The sequence below is a fragment of the Ursus arctos genome, unplaced genomic scaffold, assembly GCF_023065955.2.
Source record: "Ursus arctos isolate Adak ecotype North America unplaced genomic scaffold, UrsArc2.0 scaffold_1, whole genome shotgun sequence".
Taxonomy (NCBI): domain Eukaryota; kingdom Metazoa; phylum Chordata; class Mammalia; order Carnivora; family Ursidae; genus Ursus; species Ursus arctos.
The window spans coordinates 2,056,139-2,082,972 of NW_026622763.1; the positions used below are offsets into that span (position 1 = coordinate 2,056,139).

The 26,834-nt window shown below is 51.6% G+C and overlaps 1 long non-coding RNA gene across 1 annotated transcript; it reads right to left on the reverse strand.

Moving 5' to 3' along the window:
- Positions 1–224: 224 nt before the first annotated feature.
- Positions 225–26,480, reverse strand: LOC130544494 (uncharacterized). Its single transcript, XR_008960807.1, has 3 exons — positions 26,254–26,480; positions 8,782–8,919; positions 225–1,166 (listed from the first exon to the last, which is right to left on the reverse strand). It is a non-coding gene; the product is annotated as an uncharacterized LOC130544494 (long non-coding RNA).
- Positions 26,481–26,834: the final 354 nt, after the last annotated feature.

Here is a 26,834-nt window from a genome sequence, read left to right on the forward strand (position 1 = left end):
TTCACCAAGAAGGGAGTGCTCTGGGGAAAGAACATTTGGGGCAGGCTTATATATTTTTTTCTGTTTTGTTTTACGTACAGAGTTATACACAACAATGAGGATCTTCTTAGATTCCAGAAAGTGACAGACTCTTTCTTATGTTTTCAGTATGTACATGTCAGTATGACTTTAATCTTATGGGAGTCAAAGAGGTTATTTATTTTTTCTTATATTTATGTTGGCATTTTTTTTGGTTATTGTTTTCTTCTCGAAGCAGATGTACAACATGTGCTTGGGGCAGAAATAGGACCCATGCTTTGAGGTTTGCCCAGTCATTTTGAGCCAGGTAAAATGTTAAAGGATAGCTTCCCTGACATCCGAGGATCAGGGCCCACAGATGATATAAGATAAAAATTCCTTTTATCATTATAATTACTCCTAAATGGAGGAATTTGAGACAAAAGCACCTTTCATAAGAGTACCAAGAAATCAAAATGTTGCCCGTGGAAGGCTGCCTGCTCCATGCTCAGCACAGGTAACAGAAGTGTTCACAGTCTCTGGACTCCTGCCCTACTCCTGCCTAAATCTCTGAAGCACACAGACCACTTAAAATCAGAATTGTAGAACTGCTAGACACCTTAGAGATGTCTGGCACCATTCCCTTGGACTGCAGAATAAAACAGTAGCTCGTTGTCACCAACTAATTTCAACATGAAGTGCCCCCTGGATGCACTAAGTTCTTTCTCTGCAAATGTTGACTAATGTAAGTCACAGTCATACCATATAAACACTACGATGGCTGGGAAGTCATCGTAAGTAAGGGAATATTTTAGCCATGTTTATAAGCATTGGCTCACTTTGTAGAAGAGGCTGAGCTGAGTGTTTTTAAATACTATTTCAGACCTGTTTTACAGCACCCTCTGAACATACCAGAGCCTGAATCGACTAAAAAAGATAGTTGGTTTCAGTAACTTTAATACCAGAAAAATATTATACTGTCTGTATTCCTTAGGATCTTTGAGTATCTTACCCAGAGGTCCTCCACTGAGATAATGATCTTAATGATCACCATGGGCAGATGTGAAAAGGCCCGCTGAATTCGTTCCATTTGTCCACATGACAAGAAAATCCTGATACTTGATAGGTTTCCAGATCGAGAAGACCAGAGATAAGAGGAAAATAGTACCCTGTATGGAACAACAAGGGATTTGGAGTCAATTTGGGGATCCCACTTAGGTTTCTGACACTAAAATCCTCTGTGACTCATATCATCTGAGTCCCTGTCTAACTACCTGAAAATGTGCCTAAAAATATCTACACCCTAGTTTGAAGTTTAAGAGGCAAAATGCTACAAAGAGCCAGTATGATGTCTCAAGAAGAGGTGCTCAGGAAGCCATAATTGCTATTGGGTCTATTTCTTTTCCAGAAGAAAGAACACATGTTGAATCCATATTTCTAAAAGATGACTCACCAGATGATTTTCAAACCTGAAGGAAGGCCAAGAAGTCGCTCTTGTGTCATATTTCACTCAGAAATCATATTGTTGGACTGGTGAGGACGATACGATAGCAACATCATCACTAAGAGTGGGGAGCTTCTAATTTCCATATGGCCATGTTGACCCCCTTAGCTCAGAGCCACCAGAAAGGGCAGCTGGGGAGGGGGCACCACCATCACTATGAGTGGGGAGCTTCCCATTTCCATATGGCCATGATGACCCCCTTAGCTCAGGGCCACCAGAAAGGACAGCTGAGGGAACCACAGGCCAAGGCTGCCAGGTGTGGCTGGGGCAGGCAGAACTCTGACTTAAGGCTCAACTCCTGTCTAGGTTATTATAATGCTCTTCACAAAGAAAGTGCCATTGTGTGTGAGCCCTCATGTAGAAAAGGTTCAGAATTTCCATTGAGATTCCCTCTCTGACCTTTAGGATATGTAGCAAAGTTCCATTTAATTTTTAAACATTGAAGGACATCCTGGTTTTCTTTTCGCTATGACTGTGGCTCAATTCCCCTGTGGTCTAAGAATAGAACCTAGTTAATTTCAGGGTTTAACATTTGTAGACTTGATTCGTGGCCCCACCTATCATCTATTTGGGTAAAGAGTCTATGACCACTTGAAAATAATGTATTCTGCACTTATTATGGAATGTTCCCTATATGTCAATTAGGTCACATTTGTTACCAATGTTTTGTCTGCTTTTTCTGTCAGATATTGAGAAAGGTATATTAAAATCTTCAAACAACGCTGCTCTATTCAACGTTGCATCGGAGAATCTACCAGTGTTAGAAGGCAAGAGAAACAAAAAGTATAAGAATTGAGGGGATAATTGTGGCTATTCACAGATAATACGATTGTGTACATAGAAAATCCAAAACAGTCTATAAATACCCTATTAGAAATAAAAATGCAATTTATAAATTTGAGATGGATTGTAGCTTCCATTGGACAGTTTCTGAAAGAAAACGTAGAACCTGTCAATCTTGGGGTAGGACATAGGGTGCACTAACCATTTAAAAGAATTCAGTGGGACTTCATAAAAATGTGACATTTCTCCTTATCTTATGACCATATGAAAATGAAAAAGTGAACCGCAGGCTGGGAAGTAAAGATTTGCAATACACACACTGACAAAGACTTGTCAAGAAAGAATTCCTGCTCATCAACCATAAAAAGTCTATTTACAAACGAATACTTCACAAAAGATTGACTGATGGCCAATAAGAACAGGAAAGGGTGCTCTACAGTATTATTTTCAGGAACAGCAAGGCCTTTCCTAAAATGAAAACATACACACAAACCAGTATTCCCTAGATGGATGACGTCCTTATTTCTGAGGACAGCTTGAAGAACACACTAGCATCAAAGTAAAGTGATGGAATTCCTGACACTCAGAGGATGGACAATTGACCTCAAACTACAGTACAATTTCTAGGCATCATTCGGTCCTCTGAAGGCAGACAACTACCACACCCCTTCCTACACCACACAGGTTGCTTCCCAACCCCTACCATAAAAGAAGAAGAAGAGAAACAGATAGGACTAGTAGGATATACCAAAAATCACATGTGGGGATTATCCTGAAACATACTGATCACATAACTACTGTAAGGAAGTGTAGGGAACTGACAAGGACAGAGACTCAAGAGGTACTTCTTTGGGAAATGCTGTCTGAAATCGTCACACGTTGGTATGAGCTAATGAGGGCTCTGAGCATACCCTAGGGTTTGCTCACAAGGGTCTGCAACACCATCGCTGAGGACTGAAACTCTTCAAGACCTCAAAGCTTGCCTGATTGACTATTGGACTAAGAGATTCCCATGTTCTGAAAACAGATACCAACTCATTGAAAGGTTCACCTGGGCTCTCTCGGAGGCCCTACAAGAAGCTGAACCATTCACTGAAAATCAATTACACACACACACACACACACACACACACACACACACACACATCTGTCAATTCAGCAATTACTTAAACATTCAAGGTTCTTCCTACCTTTTCTTTTTCACATTGATATTTATACTCACATGAAATGTCATCATTTCTAATGAACACTGATGTCAAAATAGAGATCCATTCATGCAATATTCACAAAATGGAACTTCCCTGCTGTCATTTTCAATATAGCGTTTTTTAAAGTTCATACATATTTTAGGTTTTTGGTAACTTATACAGGAGAAGATCAGCATTGAAAAACTCTGAATACTGACAATGAGTTTTAAGCCTAGAGAACAAAAATTGTCCAATTTCATAGATAATAAGGAACCAAAGGGAAAGCATGGAAGCTGTAGTCGAATACTTTTACACATATGCATCCTCTATTATTCTACTACTGACGGGCGTGTTTTATTACCACTATCCATGCATCAATTGTCTTCCACGTGCACCTGCACAGGTATAATGAATTACTACAGTAGAATGAAATGTCTGGGAACTACTTGGCGGCATCTATAACGAACAATTAAATTTCGATCTTATATTTGGTGAACTTCCACTGTCTGTCTCTTTAGACAATGGACCCTAAACAGAAGGGGGAATATACCACGAGAGACTATGGACTCTGGGAAATAAACTGAGGGCTTCAGAGGGGAGAGAGGTGGGGATTGGGATGGGCCAGTGATGGGTATTAAGGAAGGTACATATTGCATGGAGCACTGGGTGTTATATTCAAATAATGAATCATGGAACACTACATCAAAAACTAAGGAAATACTGTATAGTGACTAACATATCATAATAAAAAATTATTAGTAGAAAAAAACTAAAGGTAAAAAAAACCAATACAGCTTTTCTGTTTCAAGAACAATCACAATTGAGAAAAAAACTAACTTCCAATCCCTAAAGCAAAACACAGACCAAGATCCATTTCACTCCCCTTTATTCACATTCTCTGTGGGTTCTAAGCTATTTCCCTACCTCCTTTCCTGCTGAGCAGGGAGCCTGGGCTCGATCCCAGAACCCTGGGATTATAACCTGAGCCAAAGGCACATGCTTAACTGGCTGAGCCAGCCAGGAGCCCCAGCCATGTTTTCCTTAAGCAAAAGGACACTTTCTCACGATGCCTTCACATGACTTCACATGGTACCAGAGATCTGCATTTGCCTCTAGGAGGTTGCAGATGAAGGCAATTGCAAACTCTCACAGTGGTTTATCAAATACAATGACCTGCCTGGTGACAGTGAAACTCTTATGAGCCCATGAGAGGGTGCTGTGACACTCAGCTCTGGCTGGGCTGGCACAGAGAACCAAATCCATTTCCCTGCCTGATGTCTGTGAGGAACAGATGCTCCCACTGTGAATGAGACCCTGCCACTGAGCTGTCCAGAGATGGCCATCCTCACGGAAGATGAGGATAAAGGACAATGCCTGAGGAGACCTCATCTGTCTCTTTTATATTTTCATATTTTTGACAGTGGACAAATCACTGCCTAGGAGTCCCCAACTACATTATTCTCTTCTGTGAATGACCAAGAGGTTTTACAAAACTCAAGATTTTCACCTCACAAATGGCCACAACCACTTACCATAGGGATTCAACATTAAGCAAAGATAATGTTCGTTGGAAGAGAGGTCCTGCCCACTGTTGTTTCTCACTTATATGCTCATCTTCCTTGCCTCATGGTAACATAACCACCTTGATTCCTCCTTCCGTCTTCATGAAGGCTGATGTGACTTGAAGGGCATTACCCTGACATCGTTCTTTCTTAGCAATAAGATGTGGACATTTCCCTAGTCCTACACACCCAACGTTGAATCGGAATCAGGATTGAGGAGGCTGATGAGAGTTGAAGGTGTTTTCCTGTACACGGTGGTTTATTACCAATAAGGATGGGTCAGAGTCCTCGAAATTCCAGAACCGTTTCATTAATGCTTCCTACTCATGAAAGATGATGTACATTGGTCTTTCCCTGTATAGTGTGATGACTCAGAGAATAGTGCTTAGCCCTTTCATCAGACTTCCACGACCACTTTGGTGCTGGCTTCCATATTCACAAAGGATGATGTTAGGGCTAAGAGGGTTCCTGTACACTGTTATTTCTTACAAATATGTGTATGGCATTTTTGTTACATTGCCAGAACCACATAGCACTGGGCTTGCCGACCTCCTGGAGACTAACACTAACCCTAGGTGTGCCCCCGAGGGGCCCCTCCCAAGGGGCCTGGCGCCACAACGCCGGGGATTGGGGACCCCAGAGCCCAGCACCGGAGTCACCCTGCCGCCCCGCAGCAACGCGGGCCGCTAGGGGCGCCACCAGTCTTTCAGGGCGAGAGAACGGGCAGGGCCCTCCACGCCCCCAGCGACCTTCGAAGGGCCCCCACGCCAAAATGCTTGGGCCCACACTCCCTCTCGCCAGTGCCCTCACCTCGGCCTGCCCCTCCACCTGCCTCAGAGCTGGCAGAACAGGCCTGCTGGACTCCTGGGGGCTAACACTTACCCTAGGTCGGCCCCCGAGGGGCCCCTCCCAAGGAGCCTGGCACCGCAATGCCGGGGATTTGGGACCCCCGAGCCCCAGTGCTGGACTCACTCTGCCACCCTGCAAGCACCCAGGGCGCTAGGGGTGTTGCCAGTCATTCAGGAAGGAAGAACGGGCAGGGCCCTCCGATACCCCTGGTACCTTCGAAGGCCCCCCGCGCAAAAACTCTGGCTCGCATGCGCCTCCTCCCCAGCGCCCTAACCTCGGCCCAGCTCTCCGCTCGCTGCAGAGCTGGCGGATTGGGCCTGCCAGCGTCCTGGGGGCTAACCCTAACACTAGGTAGGCCCCTTAGGGGCCTCTCAAAAGGGGCCTGGCGCAGCAATGCCAGGGATTGGGGACACCGAGCCCCAGCACCTCACTCACCCTGCTGACACGCCGCCATCCGGTCTGCTAAGGGCGCCGCTGGTAATTCAGGGCGGGAGTATGGGCAGGTCCCTCCGAGCCCCCGGTGACCTTCGAAGGCCCCCCACGCCAAAACTCAGGGGCCCACACTCCCGCTCACCATCGCCCTCACCTCGGCCCGACCATTCGCTCGTGGCACAGCAGGTGGATCGGGCCTGCTGGCCTTGGGGTCTAACCCTAACCCTAACCCCTAACCCCTAACCCTAAGCCCTAAACCCTAACCCCTAACACTAACCCTAACCCTAAACCCTAACCCTTACCCTAACCCTAACCCTAAACCCTAAACCTTAAACCCTAAACCCTAACCCTAACAATAATCCCTAAACCTTAATCCCTAACCCTAAACCCGAAAGCCTAAATTCTAAACCCTAACCCTAACCGCTAACCCCAAACTCCAAACCCTAACCCTAAACCCTAAACCTACCCCGACCCCTACCCTACCCCCAACCCTACCCCTAACCCTACACCTTCAGCTAACCCTACCCCTAACCCGTACTCTAACCCATACGCTAACCCGTACCCTATCCCTAACCCGGACCCTAACCAATACCCTAACCTGTACCTAACCCTAACATGTACCCTAACCTGTACCCTAACCCTAAACCGTACCCTATACCTAACCTTTTCCCTAACTCGTATCCTAACTCTAACCCTAAACCATAACCAAACCCGTACCATAACCCTAACCCGTACACTAACCCTAAACCGTACCCTAAACCGTACCCTAACCCATACCCTAACCCATACACTAACCCATACCCTATCCCTAACCCGGACCCTAACCCATACCCTAACCCTTACCTAACCCTAACATGTACCCTAACCCATACCCTAACCCTAAACCGTACCCTATCCCTAACCTGTTCCCTAACTCGTATCCTAACTCTAACCCTAAACCGTAACCAAACCCGTAAAATAACCCTAACCCGTACCCTAACCCTAAACCGTACCCTAAACCGTACCCTAACCCATACGCTAACCCGTACCCTAAACCGTACCCTAACCCGTACCCTAAAATGTACCTAACGCCTACAATAACCCGTACACTAACCCTAACCCATACCCTAACACTAACCCGAACTCCAACCCTAACCCTAACCCTAAACCCAAACTCTAATCCCTAACCCGTACCCTAAACCTTAATCCGTACCCTAACCCATAACCCCTAACCTGTAACCCCTAAAGCCAACCCCAACCCGTACCCTCACCTTACCCTAACCCTAAACCCTACCCTCACCCGTACCCTAACAGTAACCCATACCCTAACCCTAACCCGTACCCTAATCTGTACCCTAACCCTGGGGATTGGGTACACCTGAACCCCACCACGGGACTCAGCCTGCCACCCCACAGGAAACCATGCCCCTTGGGGCGCCACAGAGCATCCCGTGCAGGAGAACTGGTAGGGCCCACCTGAGCTCCCAGAGATCCTCAGCGGCCCCCTACACCCCAACCCTGATGCCCACGCTCATCCCGCCCCACGCATTCCCTTCAGCCTGCCACCGAGCTCGTCGCAAAGCCGACAGATCAAGCCTGCAGGGTTCATGGGGCGTAGCCCTGACCCTAGGTCGGCTGGGGAGGGCCCTCCCCTGGGGCCCGGGCCGTAGCCCCGGGGACTGGGAATACCTGAGCCCCACTGCAGGACAAAGCCTGCCACCCCGCAGGAAACTGTGCCTCTTGGGACTCTATGGAGCATACAGGGCTCGAGAACTTGGGGAGGCCCCCAGAGCCTGTCCTCAGGTTTGGCAGCCCCCGTGCCCCAACCCTGAGGCCCATGCTCACTCTCCCCCATGACCGCATCTCAGCCCTCCACGGAGCTCACCGCACAGCCTGCAAATTGGCGCTGCCGGTCTCCTGGACCCTAACCCTTACCCTAGGTTGGCCAGAGAGGGGCCCCTCCCCAGGGTCCTGGCACCCCACTCTGGGGGATTGGGGAAACCCAAGCCCCACTGTAGGACTCAGCCTGCAGCCCACAGGAAACTGTACCATTTTGGGGCACAACAGAGCATTCAGGGCAAGAGAATTGGGGCACCCCTGAGAGCCCCTGCTGGTGAACTCCGACATTTGTGGGCCATTCTGGATGAAACCCCAAGGCTCACATTCACCCGCCCTTGTGCCCTCATCTCACTCGGCCTGGGAGTTCTCTGAGCACTGGGCAGTTCAGACCTGCTGTCTCTTGAGGCCTAACCTAACCCTGGGTCTTCTGCTGAGGGTCCCCTCCCCATTTGCCTGCCTCCAAGGTACCAGGCATTGGGCTCACCTCTGCACGACTAGAGGACTCAGCCTGCCCCACAGCAGGAAACTGTCCGTTTGGGGCTACAGCAAGGATTCATAGCAGGAAAATCGGAGGGCCCCCCTTAGCCCATCCCAGACAACGCCCACTTTCAGAGATCTTCCCGGATCCAATTAGTAGCTTCACACTGACCTTTAAACTTGCTCTCCACGGAGATCTTTTGAAATTCTCCACACTTCCAACCGATGGCATCATCCAACTTCAGTGCTTACCCAGCTTTAGGTCTTGAGATGGATTAAAATGGGAAGTCATTTCACTGATGATGACGTACTGGTGACCAAAAGATACATGCATAAATGCTTCATATCACTTGGCTTCAGGGAAATGCAAATCTAAACCCCTATAGATGCCATACCACACGAGGCCAAATATCTAAAAATAAGAAGACATGAAACTACACATGTTGGAGAGGATGTGGAGAAACAGGAACCCTCTTACACCCCTGTATGAATGCAGTCCAGTACAGCCACTCTTGAAAATGGTAGGGAGTTTCCTCAAGAAGTTATAAATAAAGCTACCCTATGTCCCAGCAATTGCACTATTGGGTATTTACCCCAAACAGACAGAGGTAGTGAAGACGGGACACATGCACCCCAGTGTTCATAGCAGCAATATCCATAATAGACAAACTGTGGAAAGAGTGCAGATGACCATCGACAGATGAATGGATAAAGAAGATGTGGATAATATATATAATGGAATATTACTCAGCCATCAGAAAGGATGAGTACTTACCATCACACCGACCTGGGTGGAGCTGGAGGGTATTATGCTGAGTGGAATAAGTCAATGAAAGAAAGGCAATGATCATATGCTTTCACTCCTATGTCGAATATCAGAAAAAGGGAAGAAGACCATAGGGTAAGGGAGGGAAAATAGAATGGGAAGTCATCAGAGAGGGAGAAAACCCATGATAGACTCTTAACTATGGCAACAAACTGATGATTGCTGGAGGAGAAGTTGGGGGGGGGTAACTGGATGAGTGGCATTAAGGAGGCCACACGATACAATGAGCACTGGTGTTACACACAACTGAAAATTTATTGAAGACTACATCTGAAACTAATGGTGTACTGTAAGTTGGCTAATTGAATTTAAATTAAAGAATATAAGACCTCGAATAAACAATCCTAAACATTTGTATGGAACCACTAAAGATACTGAACAGCCAGTGCAATGTGGAAAAGAAAAACAAAGCTGGAGGACTCACAATTTCAGATTTCAGGTTATACTACAAAGCTGCAGTCATCCTAACAAGACAGTACGGCACAAAAATAGACACAGTGACCAAAGGAACAGGATACAAGTTCAGACAGAAACCCACAATGATGTGGTCCATGAATCTTCCACAAAGCAAGCAATGATATCAAAAGGGAAAAGGACAGTCTCTACAACAAATGGTGTTGGGAAAACTAGACAGCTACGCACAAAAGAATGAAATTAGACTGCTTTCTTACACAATAAAGACAAACGCAAAACAGTTTCAAGACCTCAATATGAGACCTGAATCCACAAAAATCGTACAGGAGGGAAGACAGTAACTTCTTGACATGGACCATACCAACGTTTTTCTAGACTGTGTCCTGAGGCAAAGGAAATGAAAGCAAAGATAAACTATTGGGAATACAGCAAAATAAAAAGTTTCCACATGGCAGAACAATGAAAACGTAAAAATAATAGGACAACCTACTCAAAGGGAAAAGATATTTGCAATGATCATATGCAATAAAGGGATAGTGTCCAAAATTTATAGAACTGATACTACCTAAACCCAAAAAAACAAATAATCCAGTTAAAAAATAGGCAGAAGACATGGACAGACATTTCTCCAAAGAAGAGATACAAATGGCCAACAGTCCCATGAAAAGATGTTCACCATAACCCATCATCAGGAAAATGTAAATCCAAAGGACAATGAGGTAATACCTCACACCTGTCAGTATGGCTAACATCAAAAGCACAACAAAGAGCAGGTGTTGGGAGGATGTGGATAAAGGGGAATCCTCGCAAACTGTGGGTGGGAATGCAAACTGTGGTGGCCACCGTGGAAAACAGTATGAAGGTTACTCAAAAAATTAAATATAGAACTACTCTACGATCCAACAATCACTCTACTGGTATTTCCCCAAAGGCTAGGCAAACAGTAACTTAAAAGGATACGTGCATCCCTATGTTTCTTGCACCATTATTTACAATATCACAATATGGAAGTAGCCCAAGTGTCTGTAGAAAAATTGACAAATGAAATGACAGATGTGTGTATTCACACACACATGCACACACATACACACACACACACACTCACACAATGGAGTATTACTGGGCTTGAAAAAGAATGAAACCTTGCCATTTGCAGCCACATAGATGGAGCTAGAGAGTATTATCCTAACTGAAATCAGTCAGTCAGAGAAAGACAAATCCCATACGATGTCACTCTTATGGGGAATTTAAGAAACAAACAAAACTAAATAAATAAAAGAGAAAAAGGAGACACACCAAAATACAAACTCTTAACAAGAGAGAACAAACGGATGGTTACCAGAGAGGAGGTGAATAGAGGGAGGAGTGAAATAGATGAAGCAGATTAAGAGGACACTTTTCTAGATGACCACTAGTAATATATAGAATTACTGAATCACTCTCTTGTACACCTGAAACGAATGTAACACTGTATGTTAGCTCTACTGGAATTAAAAAAAAATTTAAAAAAGAATTGTCTTTCAGGAACCTCTTTGAAAAAGCTTTTCCTGTGCAATGTGCTTAAGCCCTACTTGGGAGGATTCACTCTACAATAATTATTCACTCTATGCCTCGAATTCAGATTTCACTGAGTTCTTACTGTGGATCCCAGGCCATGGGAGCCATGGTCGTTTTCTGTCCAGGCTCAGCACCTATGCATTCAAGATTGGAAGTAGAGACACATGTCACTTCACAGTCCAGAAAGCTATTATTGTTTCTGTTTCAGTGTGAGAGAGTCACAGACTTTGGGACAGGTTTCAGAGCAGGTTTATTATGGATCCTGGATCTCTACTTCAATGTTCATTACCTGGATCCATTTGGCTAATAGGTTCCCTGTGGATGGACTTGCTTCCAAGCACATACATGGAAGATGCAAAGGTGAGTGGGCTTGGTGCGGGACAGGAAGAAGACCAAAATCAGACAAGGGTCTGACCCCTCCCCTGATCCAGGAACTGCTACAGGAGAGGGTATGGGAGGTAGAATCCATGCGAAACTCCAAGGTCACCAGCTGAACACAGGAGGCATAGGTCAAGGGATCTGGAGATGCAGGGGTTGAAGGCTACTCTGAGCTACCTCTGGGAGGAAGGGAGGGAAGGAATGGGGAGACACTGCCTGCTCCTGGCCTATGCCAGCTGCCCACCGCTCCGACACGCATCAGTCTACACAGCTGACACACAGCCTGGGCTCAGGATGGGCTGGCTCGGGTCCCTCAATCCTCAGTGGGACAGCTGGCCCCAGGGCTCAGAGACAGGCTGAGGGAGATGAGAGGGAAAGCTGCCCCACCCAGGTCATCCCCTCCTTGAGCAGACAGCCCTTCAGAACTGCTAAAAAAAAAAAAACAACCCACTAACAGCGTTGAAAGACATGCCATGGATGAACTAAGGCATAGAGATATATAAAATAACATTCATTTTTAAGTTCAGAGCTGTCATCTCAGGAAGTGGGGAGAGCTTCCCTGAAGAAGACGGAGGGGAGGGCAGGCCATGCTGAAAAGGGAGACATGGCTCTCCTGATTGGGGACCTGCAGCCCCCTTCCAGGGCAGGACATCATCCTCAATCACATGAGATCCATGAAAGTGTTCCATCAGGACCAGGTGTTTGTCTCGAGAAGGCTACCCTGGCATCGGACTGCACAGGGCACCAGGGAAGAGGGCCAGATGGAGGACGGACAATACCCCGGAGGCCATGGGGCAAGAGCAGAGGCACATGACCTTGAAGATGATGATGAAAAGCAGGAGGTGGCAGCATGGAGCCGGCCCAAAAGTGCCATGGGAGCAGTGCCCACAGCTACACTGACTGGGTGCCTTCTGTGCCAGGTGTGGCTGACTTCAGCGTGCTCCAGACTAGTCCTGACCACAACTCTAGGAAGTGTGTACCACCCCTGGCCTCCTCTCCCCTTGCAGCTGCTAGCAATCACGGTCACAGACCCTGGTCAGCTTTCACGGAAACCAAGCAGTGGCTCCCCCGCAAGCTGCACCTCTGATGGTGGTCCAGTGCGACCCTCGTGCCTGGCCAGACACTGATGTCTACCTGTCTCCACACAAATCCACAGACAGGAGGGTGTCCCTGAATTCCACAGCACCTGATGAGACAGATCCACGGAACCCAACACCCAGTGGGTCACGTGGGACCTCAAGTATGGTCATGGAGCTCACCATACCCTATTTCTGTCACTTCCCACAGAAAGCCTGGTTCTGATCCCCCACAATACCATACATCCTGGTTGCTGACCTGGGGTCATTGCATGAACTCACATGGGGCCTTTCTTTTAGAGAAGACTATGCCTACAACTCCTAGAAAATATTTCTAATGAAGTACAAGTCCATCAGGACTACGGTGTGAATGGTAGCACACAGCCTGCATGGTAGTAGTCAGTAATTCTAACAAGGGTTAACCCCAACCCCCGTCTCACAACACCTTCCTCCGTCCCCACGGAACTCATGGTCTGCCCTCAGAAAACCCTCCAGGAAACAAACCTTTCATCTGAATGCTCTCTTCACCTACTGCTTCAAATCTTGTCCAACCACAATGATATGAAACTAGAAATAAGTCTCAAGAAAAAATGGGAGAGTCAAAAATAGGTGGAGATTGGGGGACCTGGGTGGCTCAATCTTAAGGATCTGCCTTCAGCTCAGGTCGTGATCCCAGGATCCTGGGATCTAGCCCCGAATCAGGCTCCTTGCTCAGTGGGAAGCCTGCTTCTCCCTTTCCCAACCCCCTGCTTGCATTCCCTCTCTCGCTGTCTCACTCTCTGTCAGATACATAAATAATCTTAAAAAAAATATGTGGAGATTTAACAACATGCTACTGAACAACCAACAGTCAAAGAAGGAAAAAAAATTAGAAGTACCTGGTCACTGATGAAAAAGACAACCTACAAAAACTTATGGGATGCAGCAAAAGTAGCTCTACTGGGGACCTTCATAGAAATTCAAGTCTTCATCAATCCATGAAAATGCTCTCCAATAAACAACCTGATTTATGTGGTAAAGAAGTAGAAAATAAAACAACAAACAAAGCCCCAAATTCGTAGAAATAAGGAAATAACAAAAAGGAATGCATAAATAAATCCAACAGAGACTAAAATGACAAAAAAATAAAAACCATGAAAATCAGAGCTGCCTTTTTTGGAAAGATAAAGAAAACTGACAAACTTAGCTATTCTCACCAAGAAAGAGAGAGGACTCGAATACAATCAGGAAAGAAAGATAATGGATTCCTGTATCATATCAAAATCAAAAGAACTCTTCAAACTCAGACACAACAACTTCTTGCAAGATAGGTCTCTAAAGGCAAAGGAAATAAAAGTAAAAATGAACTATTGGCACTTCATCAAGATAAAAAGCTTCTGCACGGCAAAGCAAACGATCAACAAAACAAAAAGGCAACCTATGGAATCGAAGAAGATATCTGCAAATGATATTACAGATAAAGGGCTGGTATCCAAGATCTATAAAGAACTCCTCAAACTTGACACCCAAAAATGAGCAGAAGACACAAAGAGATTCTTCTGCAGAGAAGACATACAAATGGCCAACAGACACATGAAAAAAGGCTCCACATCACTTGCCATCAGGCAAATACAAATCAAAACGACAATGAGATACCACCTTACACCAGTTAGAATGGTTAAAATTAACAAGGTAGGGGGCACCTGGGTGGCACAGTGGTTATGTGTCTGCCTTCGGCTAAGGGGGTGATCCTGGCATTATGGGATCGAGCCCCACATCAGGCTCCTCCGCTATGAGCCTGCTTCTTCCTCTCCCACTCCCCCTGCTTGTGTTCCCTCTCTCGCTGGCTGTCTCTATCTCTGTGGAATAAATAAATAAAATCTTGAAAAAAAAATTAACAACACAGGAAATTAAAAAAAAAGTCAGAGAGGATGTGGAGAAAGGGGACTAGCATCAAAGTAAAGTGATGGAATTCCTGACACTCAGAGGATGGACAATTGACCTCAAACTACAGTACAATTTCTAGGCATCATTCGGTCCTCTGAAGGCAGACAACTACCACACTCCTTCCTACACCACACAGGTTGCTTCCCAACACCTACCATAAAAGAAGAAGATGAGAAACAGATAGGACTAGTAGGAAATAGCAAAAATCACATGTGGGGATTATCCTGAAACACACTGATCACATAACTAGAGTAAGGAAGTGTAGGGAACTGACAAGGACAGAGACAAGAGGTACTTCTTTGGGAAATGCTGTCTGAAATCGTCACACCTTGGTACGAGCTAATGAGGGCTCTGAGCATACCCTAGGGTTTGCTCACAAGGGTCTGCAACACCATCGCTGAGGACTGAAACTCTTCAAGACCTCAAAGCTTGCCTGATTGACTATTGGACTAAGAGATTCCCATGTTCTGAAAACAGATACCAACTCATTGAAAGGTTCACCTGGGCTCTCTCGGAGGCCCTACAAGAAGCTGAACCATTCACTGAAAATCAATTACACACACACACACACACACACACACACACACACACACACACACCTGTCATTTCACCAATTACTTAAACATTCAAGGTTCTTCCTACCTTTTCTTTTTCACATTGATATTTATACTCACATGAAATGTCATCATTTCTAATGAACACTCATGTCAAAATAGAGATCCATTGATGCAATATTCACAAAATGGAACTTCCCTGCTGTCATTTTCAATATTGCGTTATTTAAAGTTCATACATATTTTAGGTTTTTGGTAACTTATACAGGAGAAGATCAGCATTGAAAAACTCTGAATACTGACAATGAGTTTTAAGCCTAGAGAACAAAAATTGTCCAATTTCATAGATAATAAGGAACCAAAGGGAAAGCATGGAAGCTGTAGTCGAATAATTTTACACATATGCATCCTCTATTATTCTACAACTGACGGGCGTGTTTTATTACCACTATGCATGCATCAATTGTCTTCCACGTGCACCTGCACACGAATAATGAATTACTACAGTAGAATGAAATGTCTGGGAACTACTTGGTGGCATGTATAATGAACAATTCAATTTCGATCTTATATTTGGTGAACTTCCACTGTCTGTCCCTTTAGACAATGGACCCTAAACAGAAGGGGGAATATACCACGAGAGACTATGGACTCTGGGAAACAAACTGGGGGCTTCAGAGGGGAGTGAGGTGGGGATTGGGATGGGCCGGTGATGGGTATTAAGGAAGGTACATATTGCATGGAGCACTGGGTGTTATATGCAAATAATGAATCACGGAACACTACATCAAAAATTAAGGAAATACTGTATAGTGACTAACATATCATAATAAAAATTATTAGTAGAAAAAAATTAAAGGTAAAAAAAAAAAAACAACCAATACAGCTTTTCTGTTTCAAGAACAATCACAATTGAGAAAAAAACTAACTTCCAATCCCTAAAGCAAAACACAGACCAAGTTCCATTTCACTCCCCTTTATTCACATTCTCTGTGGGTTCTAAGCTATTTCCTTACCTCCTTTCCTGCTGAGCAGGGAGCCCGGGCTCGATCCCAGAACCCTGGGATCATAACCTGAGCCAAAGGCACATGCTTAACTGGCTGAGCCAGCCAGGAGCCCCAGCCATGTTTTTCTTAAGCAAAAGGACACTTTCTCACGATGCCTTCACATGACTTCACATGGTACCAGAGATCTGCATTTGCCTCTAGGAGGTTGCAGATGAAGGCAATTGCAAACTCTCACAGTGGTTTATCAAATACAATGACCTGCCTGGTGACAGTGAAACTCTTATGAGCCCACAAGAGGGTGCTGTGACACTCAGGTGTGGCTGGGCTGGCACAGAGAACCAAATCCATTTCCCTGCCTGATGTCTGTGAGGAACAGATGCCCCCACTGTGAATGAGACCCTACCACTGAGCTGTCCAGAGATGGCCATTCTCACGGAGGATGAGGATAAAGGACAATGCCTGAGGAGACCTCATCTGTCTCTTTTATCTTCTCATATTTTTGACAGTGGACAAATCACTGCCTAGGAGTCCCCAACTACCTTAGTCTCATCTGTGAATGACCAAGAGGTTTTACAAAACACTTCAGATTTTGACCTCACAAATGCCCACAACCACTTACCATAGGGATTCAACATTAAGCAAAGATACTGTTCGTTGGAAGAGAGGTCCTGCCCACTGTTGTTTCTCACTGATATGCTCATCTTCCTTGCCTCATGGTAACATAACCACCTTGATTCCTGCTTCCATCTTCAGGAAGGCTGATGTGACTTGAAGGGCATTACCCTGACATCGTTCTTTCTTAGCAATAAGATGTGGACATTTCCCTAGTCCTACACACCCAACGTTGAATCGGAATCAGGATTGAGGAGGCTGATGAGAGTTGAAGGTGTTTTCCTGTACACGCTGGTTTATTACCAATAAGGATGGGTCAGAGTCCTCGAAATTCCAGAACCTTTTCATTAATGCTTCCTACTCATGAAAGATGATGTACATTGGTCTTTCCCTGTATAGTGTGGTGACTCAGAGAAAAGTGCTTAGCCCTTTCGTCAGACTTCCATGACCACTTTGGGGTTGGCTTCCATATTCACAAAGAATGATGTTAGGGCTAAGAGGGTTCCTGTACACTGTTATTTCTTACAGATAAGTGTATGGCATTTTTGTTACGTTGCCAGAACCACTTAGCGCCGAGCTTGCTGGCCTCCTGGGGACGAACCCTAACCCTAGGTGTGCCCCCGAGGGGCCCCTCCCAAGGGGCCTGGCGCCACAACGCCGGGGATTGGGGACCCCGGAGCCCAGCGCTGGAGTCACCCTGCTGCCCCGCAGCAACCTGGGCCACTAGGGGCGCCGCCATTCTTTCAGGGCGATAGCAAGTTCAAGGCCTCCCAAGTCCCCGGAGACCTTCGAAGGCCCCCCACGCCAAAATGCATGGGTCCATGCTACCGCGCGCCAGCGCGCTCACCTCAGCCCACCCCTCCACTGGCCACACAGCCGGTGGATCGGGCCTGCTGGCTTCCCGGGGGCTAACACTAACCCTAGGTGGGCTCAGGATGGGCCCCTCTCAAGGGTCCTGGCGCCACCACGCCGGGATTGGGGACCCGCGAGCAACAGTGCCTGACTCACCCTGCCGCCCCGCCGCGACCGGGCGGGCTAGGGGCGTCGCAGGTCATTCAGGGCTGGAGATTGGGCAGGGCCCTAAGAGCCCCAGGCGACCTTCGAAGGCCCCCTCGCCAAAAAGCTTGGGCCCATTCTCCTGCTCGCCAGCGCCTTCACCTCGGCCAGCCCCTCCACACGCCACACAGCTCTGTAGGCCTCCTGGGAGCTAACTCCAAACCCTATGTCGGCCCCGAGGGGCCCCTCCCAAGGGGCCTGGCGTCGCCACGCCAGGGATAGGGGATGCCGGATCCCTAGCGCCGGACTCACCCTGCAGCCCCGCCGCCACCCTGGCCTCTATGGGCGCCGCTGGTCATTTAGGGAAGGAGAACAGGCAGTGCCCTCCAAGCCCCCAGCGAACTTTGAAAGCCCTGCGCGAAAACTCTTGGGCTCCCGCTCCCGCTCGCCAGTGCCCTCACCTCCGCTAGCCTCTCTGCTTGCGGCAGAGCCCGCAGATCGGGCCTGCCTGCCTCCTGGGGGCTAACCCTAACCCTAGGTCGGCCCTGAGTGGACCCTCCCAGGTGGCCTGGCACCGCAAGGCCAGGGATTTTGAACCCCCGAGCCCCAGTCCTGCACTCACCCTGCCGCCCCGCCACACCCAGGCCGCGAGTGGCGCCGCCGGTCATTCAGGGTGGAAGAACAGGCAGGGCCCTCCGAGTCCCTGGCGATTTCATAGGCCCCCACGCCAAAACACTTTGGCCCACACTCCCGCTCGCCAACGCCCTTACCTTGAACCGCTGCTCCTCACACCGCACAGCCAGCCGATCCCGGCTGCCGGCCTCCTGGGTTCTAACCCTAACCCTAGGTCGGTCCCCAGGGGCACCTCCCAAGGGGCCTGGCGCCACAACGCCTGGGATTGGGGACCCCCGAGCACCGGCGCCGGACTCACCCTGCCGCCCCGCCGCCTCCTGGGCCGCTAGGGGCGCCACCAGTCATTCAGGATGGGAGAATGGCCAGGGCCCTCCAAGCCCCGGCGTACTTTGAAGGCCCCCCGCGCCAAAAAGCTTGGGCCCACGCTCCCACTCGCCAGCGCCCTCACCTCGGCCCGCCGATCAGCTCACCGCACAGCCGGCGAATAGGGCCTGCCAGCCTTCTGGGGGCTAACCCTAAGCCTAGGTCGGCCCCCGAGTGGCCCCTCCCAAGGGGCCTAGCTCCGCAAGCCAGGTTATGTGGACCCCCGAGCCCCAGTGCCGGCCTCACCCTGCCGCCTTGCCACACCTGGGCCGCTAAGGGCGCCACCGGTTATTCATGGCAAAAGAAGGGGCAGGGCTTTCCGAGTCCCAGGAGAAATTCAAAGGCGCCCCGCGCCAAAACGCTTGGGCCTACGCTCCCGCTCGCTAGCGCCCTCTCCTCGGACCGCTGCTCCGCAGACCGCACAGCCAGCCAATCGGGCCTGCTGGCCACCTGGGGAATAATCCTAAGCATAGGTCTGCCCCCGAGGGGCCCATACCAAGGGGCCTGGCACCGCAATGCCGGGGATTGGGGATCCGGAGCCACAGTGCGGGACTCCCCCCGTCGCCCAACCAGCAATGGAGCCGCTAGGGGCACCGCTGGTTATTCAGCCAGGAGAAGGGGCAGGGCCCTCCAAGCCATGGCAACATTCAAAGGCCCAGGGCGCCAAAACGCTGGTGCCCATGTTCCCACTCCCCAGCGCCCTCACCTTGGCCCGCCCCTCCGCTCACCGCACAGTGGGCGGATCGGGCCTGCGGCCTCCTGAGAGCTAACCCTAACACTAGGTCGGCCCCCCAGGGGCCCCTCCCAAGTGGCCTGGCGCTGCAACGCTGGGGATGGGGACCCCGAGCCCAAGGGCCGGACTCACCCTGCTGCCCTTCAGCCACCCGAGCCTTAGGTGCCCCGCTGGTCATTCAGAGCAGGAGAACAGGCAGGTCCCTCCGAGACCTCGCCGACCTTCGAAGGCCCCCCACGCTAAAACGCTTGTGCTCATGCTCAGTCTTGCCAGCGCCCTCACCTCGGCCAAACCCTCCAAGTGCCGAACAGGCGCTGATCGGGTCTACCGGCCTCCTGGGGGCTACCGTAATGCTAGATCGACCCCGAGTGGCCTCTCCCAAGGGGCCTGGTGCCGCAACGCCGGGGATTGGGGATCCCGAGCCTCAGCACCTGACTCACCCTGCTGCCCAGCCGCCACGCAGGGGTTTGGGGTGGTGCCGTTCATTCAGGGCGGGAGAACTGGCAGGGCCCTCAGAGACATGGCGACCTTCGAAGGCCCCTCGCGCCAAAACGCCCAGGCCCACCCTTCCACTCACCAGCGCCCTCACCTTGGTCCGCCAGTCCGCTCTCCACACAGCTGGCGAATAGGGCCCGCCGGCCTCCTAAGGGCTAAACCTAACCCTAGGTTGGCCCCCGAGGGGCCCCTTCCAAGGGGCCTGGCGCCACAAGTCTGGGATTGGGGACCCCCAAGCCCCAGCACTGGATGCAACTTGCCGCCCCGCCCCACCCGGGCCGCTAGGGGCGCCGACGTTCATTCAGGGTGGGAGAAAGGGCAGGGCCCTCCGAACCCTCGCAGACCTACGAAGCCGCCCCAAACCAAAACGCTTGGGCCCAGGCTCATGTTCACCAGCACCCTCACCTCGGCCCAACTCTCCGCTCCACGCACAGGCGGTGTTTCCAGCCTGCCAGAATCCTGGGGGCTAACCCTAACTGTAGGTCGGCCCCTGAGAGGCACTTCCCAAGTGCCTTGCGCTGCAACGCCGGGGATGGGAACTCTGAGCCCAAGTGCCGGACTCACCCTGCTGCCCTTCAGCCACCCGAGCCCCGAGGGGCCCCGCCAGTCATTCAGAGCAGGAGAACAGGCAGGTCCCTCCAAGCCGCCGCCGACATTCGAAGGCCCCCCGTGCTAAAAAGCTTGGGCTCATGCTCAGTCTCGCCAGCGCCCTCACCTTGGCTGAACCCTCCGCATGCCCCACATCCGCTGATCTGGTCCACCGGCTTCCTGGGGGCTAGCCATAACCCTAGATCGACCCCCGAGGGCCCCTCCCAAGGGGCCTGGTGCCGCAATGCCGGGGATTGGGGACCCCGAGCCTCAGCACCTGACTCAACCTGCCGCCTAGCCGCCACCCCGGGGGCTTGAGTGCTGCCGTTCATTCAGGGCGGTAGAATGGGCAGGGCCCTCTGAGACATGGTGACCTTCGAAGGCCCCCCACACCAAAATGCCCAGGCCCACACTCCCAATCACCAGCACCCTCACTGCGGTCCGCCACTTCACTATCCACACAGGTTGCGAATAGGGCCTGCCGGCCTCCTGGGGCTAAACCTAACCCTAGGTTGGCTCCTGAGGGGCCCCTCCCAAGGGGCCTGGTGCTGCAACACCAGGGATTGGGGACTCCCGAGCCCCAGCACCGGACTCACACTGCTGCCCCGCCGCCACCTGGGCCGCTAGGGTCGTCGCCGTTCATTCAGGGCAGGAGAACGGGCAGGGCCTTCTGAGCCACTGGCGACCATCGAAGACCCCCCCGTGCCAATGTGCCTGGTCCCACGGCCCTGCACTCCAGCGCACTCATCTTGAACCACCCCTCCGCTCGTTGCAGAGCCAGCGGATCGGTCCTGCCAGCCTCCTGGGTGCTAACTCAAACCCTAGGTCGGACCCCAAAGGACCCATCCCAAGGGGCATGGTGCAGCAACGCCAGGGATTGGGGACCCCGGAGAACAAGCGCTGACTCACCCTTCTGCCCCGCCGCCACACGGTCCGCTATGGGCGCCTCAGTACATTCAGTGCCAGAGAACAGGCAGGGCCCTCCTAGCCCCCGTCGTCCTTCAAAGGCCCACCACGCCAAAACGCTTGGGCCCACACTCCCGCTCGCCTGCGCCCTCACCTCGGCCTTCCCCTCCACTCGCTGCACAGCTGGCGGATTGGGCCTGCCGGCCTCCTGGGGGCTAAGCCTAACCCTAGGTCGGCCCCCGAGGAGCCCCTCCCAAGGGGCCTGGCGCCGCAACGCGGGGACTGGGGACCCCAAAGCCCCAGCTCCGAACACACCCTGCCGCCCCGCCGCCACCCGGGCTGCTAAGGTCGCCGCCGCCGGTCATTCAGGGCTGGAGAACGGGTAGGGAACTCCGAGCCACCAGAGACCTTTGAAGGCCCCCCACGCCAAAAAGCTTGGGCCCACGCTCCCGATCGCCAGCGCCCTTACCTCAGCCCGCCCCTCCGCTCACGCACAGCTGGCGGATCAGGCCTCCCGGCCTCCAGGGGGCTAACCCTAACCCTAGGTCTGCCCCCGAGGGGCCCCACCCAAGGGGCCTGGCCATGCAATGCAGGGGATTGGGAAACCCCGACCCCCAGCGCCGGACTCACCCTGCCGCCCTGCCACCACATGGGCCGCTAGGGGCGTCGCAAGACATTCAGTGTGGGAGAATGGGCAGGGCCCTCCGAGTCCCATCCTCCTTCGAAGGCCCACCGCGCCAAAAGGCTTGGGCCCATGCTCCCGCTCGCCAGCGCCCTTACCTTGGCTCGCCCTCCGCTCAGAGCACAGCCGGCGGATCAGGCCTGCCGGCCTCCTGGGGGCTAACCCTAACCCTAGGTCAGCTCCCAAGAGGCCTGGCACCGCAACGCCAGGGATTGGGTACCCCTGAGCCCCAGCGCCAGACTCAACTTGCTGCCCCCAGGCCACCCGGGCCGCTAGGGGCGCCGCGCATCATTCAGGGCGGGAGATCCGGCAGGGACCTCTGAGCCTCTGGTGACTTTCGAAGGCCCCCCGCGCCAAAACGCTTGAGCCCATGCTCCCGATCACCAGCGCCCTCACCTTGGCCTGCCCCTCTGCACGCCGCACAGCCGGCGGATTGGGCCTGCCGGCCTCCTGGGGGCTAACACTAACCCTAGGGCGGCCCCCGAGGGGAACCTCCCAAGGGGCCTGGGACCACAACGCCGGGTTGGGGACCCCCGAGCCCCAGCGCCAGACTCGCCCTGCCGCCCCACCGCCACCCGGGCTGCTTGGGGCGCCGCCGGTCATTCAGGGCGGGAGAACGGGCAGGGCCCTCCGAGTCTTCGGCAACCTTCGAAGGCCCCCCCACGCCAAAATGCTTTGGCCCACGCTCCCGCTCGAAGCGCCCTCACCTCGGGCTGCCCTTCCGCACACAGCACAGCTGGCAGATCGGGCCTCCCAGCCTCCTGGGGGCTAACACTAACCCTAGGTAGGTCCCCTAGGGCCCCATCCCAAGTGGCCTTGCGCCGCAACGCCGGGATTGGGGACCCCCAAGGAGCAGCGCCGGACTCACCCTGCTGCCCCGCCGCCACGTGGTCCACTAGGGGCGCCGCCGGGCATTCAGGGCGGGATAACCAGCAGGGCCCTCTGAGCCTCCGGTGAAATAAGAAGGACCCCCACGCCAAAACGCTGGGTACCACGCTACCGCTCGACTGCGCCCTACCACGGTCAATCCCTCCGCTCACTGCACAGCTGGCGCATCGGTCCTGCTGGCGTGCTGGGGTCTAACCCTAACCCTAAACCCTAAACCCTAACCTTAAACCCTAAACCTTAACCTCTAACCCTAACGCTAAACCCTAACCCTCACCCTAACACTAACCCTACCATAAACCTAATCCTAACCCTAATCCTTAAACCCTAAACCCTAACATTAACACTAAACCCTAAACCCTAACCCCTAACCCTAGTCCCAAAACCCTAAACACTAAACACTAACCTTAACCACTAACCCCAAACCCCAAACCCTAACCCTAAACCCTAAACGTACCCCGACCCCTACCATACGCCTATCCTTACCCCAACCCTACCCCTTCAGCTAACCCTACCCCTAACCCGTAACCTAACCCTAAATATAACCCTAACCCATACCCTAACCCGTACTCTAACCCTAACTCTAACCCGTACCCTAACCCTAACCCTAACCTGTACCCTAACCCTAACCCTAACCCTAACTCGTACCATAACCCATACCCTAACCCTACCCGTACCCTAACCCTAACCCGTTCCCTAACCGTAACCCTAAACCCTAAAACTTAACCTGTACCCTAACCCTAGCCAGTACCCTTACCTTAAACTTAACCCATACCCTACCCCATACCCTAACCCGTACCCTAACCCATACCCTAACCCTAAACTGTACCCTATCCCTATGCCTAACCCATTCCCTAACCCGTACCCTAACCCTAACCCTAAACCGTAACCTAACCTGTACCATAACCCTAAACTGTACCCTAACCCTAACCCGTACCCTAACCCTAACCCATACCCTAAACCATAACCTAATCCGTATGCCAACACTTACCCTAAACCGTACCCTAATGCATACCCTAACCCGGACCCTAACCCTAACCCATACCCTAAACTTAACCCGTACTCCAACCATAACCCTAACCCTAAAACCAAACCCTAAACCCTCATCCGTACCCTAAACCCTAATCTGTACCCTAATTCATAACCTCTAACCTGTAACCCCTAAATCCAACCCTAACCCGTACCCTCTCCTTACCCTAACCCTTCCCCTACCCTCTCCCATACCCTAACCGTAACCCATACCCTAACCTTAACCCGTACCCTAATCCGTACCCTAACCCCGGGGATTGGGTACGCCTGAGCCCCACCACGGGACTCAGCCTGCCACCCCTCCGGAAACCATGCCCCTTGGGGCGCCACAGAGCATCCCGTGCAGGAGAAATGGTAGGGCCCCCCTGAGCCCCCAGGGATCCTCGGCGGCCCCTACACCCCAACCCTGAGGCCCACGCTCATCCCGCCCCACACCTGCCCTTCAGCTTGCAACCGAGCTCATCGCAGAGCCGGCAGATCAGGCCTGCCGGGTTCCTGGGGCCTAGACATGACCCTAGGTCGCTGGGTAGAGCCCCTCCCCTGGGGCCCGGTGCTGCAGCCCAGGGACTGGGGACACCTGAGCCCCACTGCAGGACAAAGCCTGCCAGCCTCGCAGGAAACCGTGCCCCTTGGGAGGCTGTAGAGCATTCAGGGCGGGAGAACCAGGAGAGCCCCCAGAGCCCCCGGCGATCTTGGGCGATCCCTAAACCCAACCTTGAAGCCCATGCTCACCCCACACTGCACCCTCACCTCAGCCCGCGGCGGAGCTCGCCACATAGTGGGCACATCTGGCCTGCGGGGTTCCTGGGCGCCAACCCTAACCCTAGTTCATCTGTGGAGGGGCCCCTCCCCAGGAGCCTGGAGCTGCAGCTGCGGGGATTCAGGACACCTGATCCCCACAGCAGGAATCAGTCTGCCACCCCGCAGGAAACCATGTGCCTTGGGAGGCCATAGAGCATTCAGGGAGGAAGAACCAGGAGGGCCCTCCTGAGCCACCAGCGAACTTCGGCGGCCTCCCACACCCCAACCCTGAGGCCCACGTTCACCCTCCCCACACCCTCACCTCAGCCCGTGTAGCTCGCCATACAGCCAGCAGATCGGCCCTGTGGGGCTCCTGGGGCCTAACCCTAGCCCTAGGTCGGCCGCGGGTTTGGGGGCCTCCCCAAGAGCCCCACACCGCAGCCCCGGGGAATTCGGATACCTGTGCCCCACCGCAGGACTCAGCTTGCCACCCGAAAGGAAACCGTGCCCCTTGGGGCTCTACGGAGCTTATGGGGCATGAGAACTTGGGGAGGCCCCCGGAGCCCATCCCCACCTTGGCAGCCCCCCTGCCCCAAACCTGAGGCCCATGCTCACCCTCCCCCATGGCCTCCTCTCAGCCCTCCACAGAGCTTGCTGCACAGCCTGCAGATTGTCCCTGCCGGGCTCCTGGACCCTAACCCTTACCCTAGGTTGGCCACAGAGGGGCCCCTCCCCAGGGTCCTGGCACCCCACTCCGGGGGATTGGGGACACACAAGCCCCACCGTAGAACTCAGCCTGCAGCCCACAGTAAACTGTACCATTTTGGGGCACAACAGAGCATTCAGGGCAAGAGAATTGAGATCCCCTTCTGGTGAACCCCGACATTTGTGGGCCCTTCCGGATGAAACCCCAAGGCTCACACTTACCCGCGCTTGTGCCCTCATCTCACTTGGCCTGGGAGTTCTCTGAGCACTGGGCAGTTCAGACCTGCTGTCTCTTGAGGCCTAACCTAACCCTGGGTCTTCTGCTGAGGGTCCCTCCCCGTTTGCTTGCCTCCAATGTACCAGGCATTGGGCTCACCTCTGAACGACTAGAGGACTCAGCCTGCCCCACAGCAGGAAACTGTCCATTTGGGGCTGCAGCAAGGATTCATAGGAAAATCAGAGGGCCACCCTCAGCCCATCCCAGGCAACCCCCACTTTCAGAGATCTCCCCGGATCCAATTAGTAGCTTCACACTGACCTTTAAACTTGCAATCCATGGAGATCTTTTGAAATTCTCCACACTTCCAACCGATGGCATCATCCAGCTTCCGTGCCTTACCCAGCTTTAGGTCTTGAGATGGATTAAAATGGGAAGTCATTTCACTGATGACGACGTAGTGGTGACCAAAAGATACACGCATAAATGCTTCATATCACTTGGCTTCAGGGAAATGCAAATCTAAACCCCTATAGATGCCCTTTCACATGAGGCCGAATATCTGAAAATAAGAAGACATGAAACTATACATGTTGGAGAGGATGTGGAGAAACGGGAACTCTCTTACACCCCTGTACGAATTTAGTCCGGTACAGCCACTCTTGAAAATGGTACGGAGTTTCCTCAAGAAGTTATAAATAAAGCTACCCTATGTCCCAGCAATTGCACTATTGGGTATTTACCCCAAACAGACAGAGGTAGTGAAGATGGGACAAATGCACCACAGTGTTCATAGCAGCAATATCCATAATAGACAAGCTATGGAAGGAGTGCAGATGACCATGGATAGATGAATGGATAAAGAAGATGTGGATCATATATATAATGGAATATTACTCAGC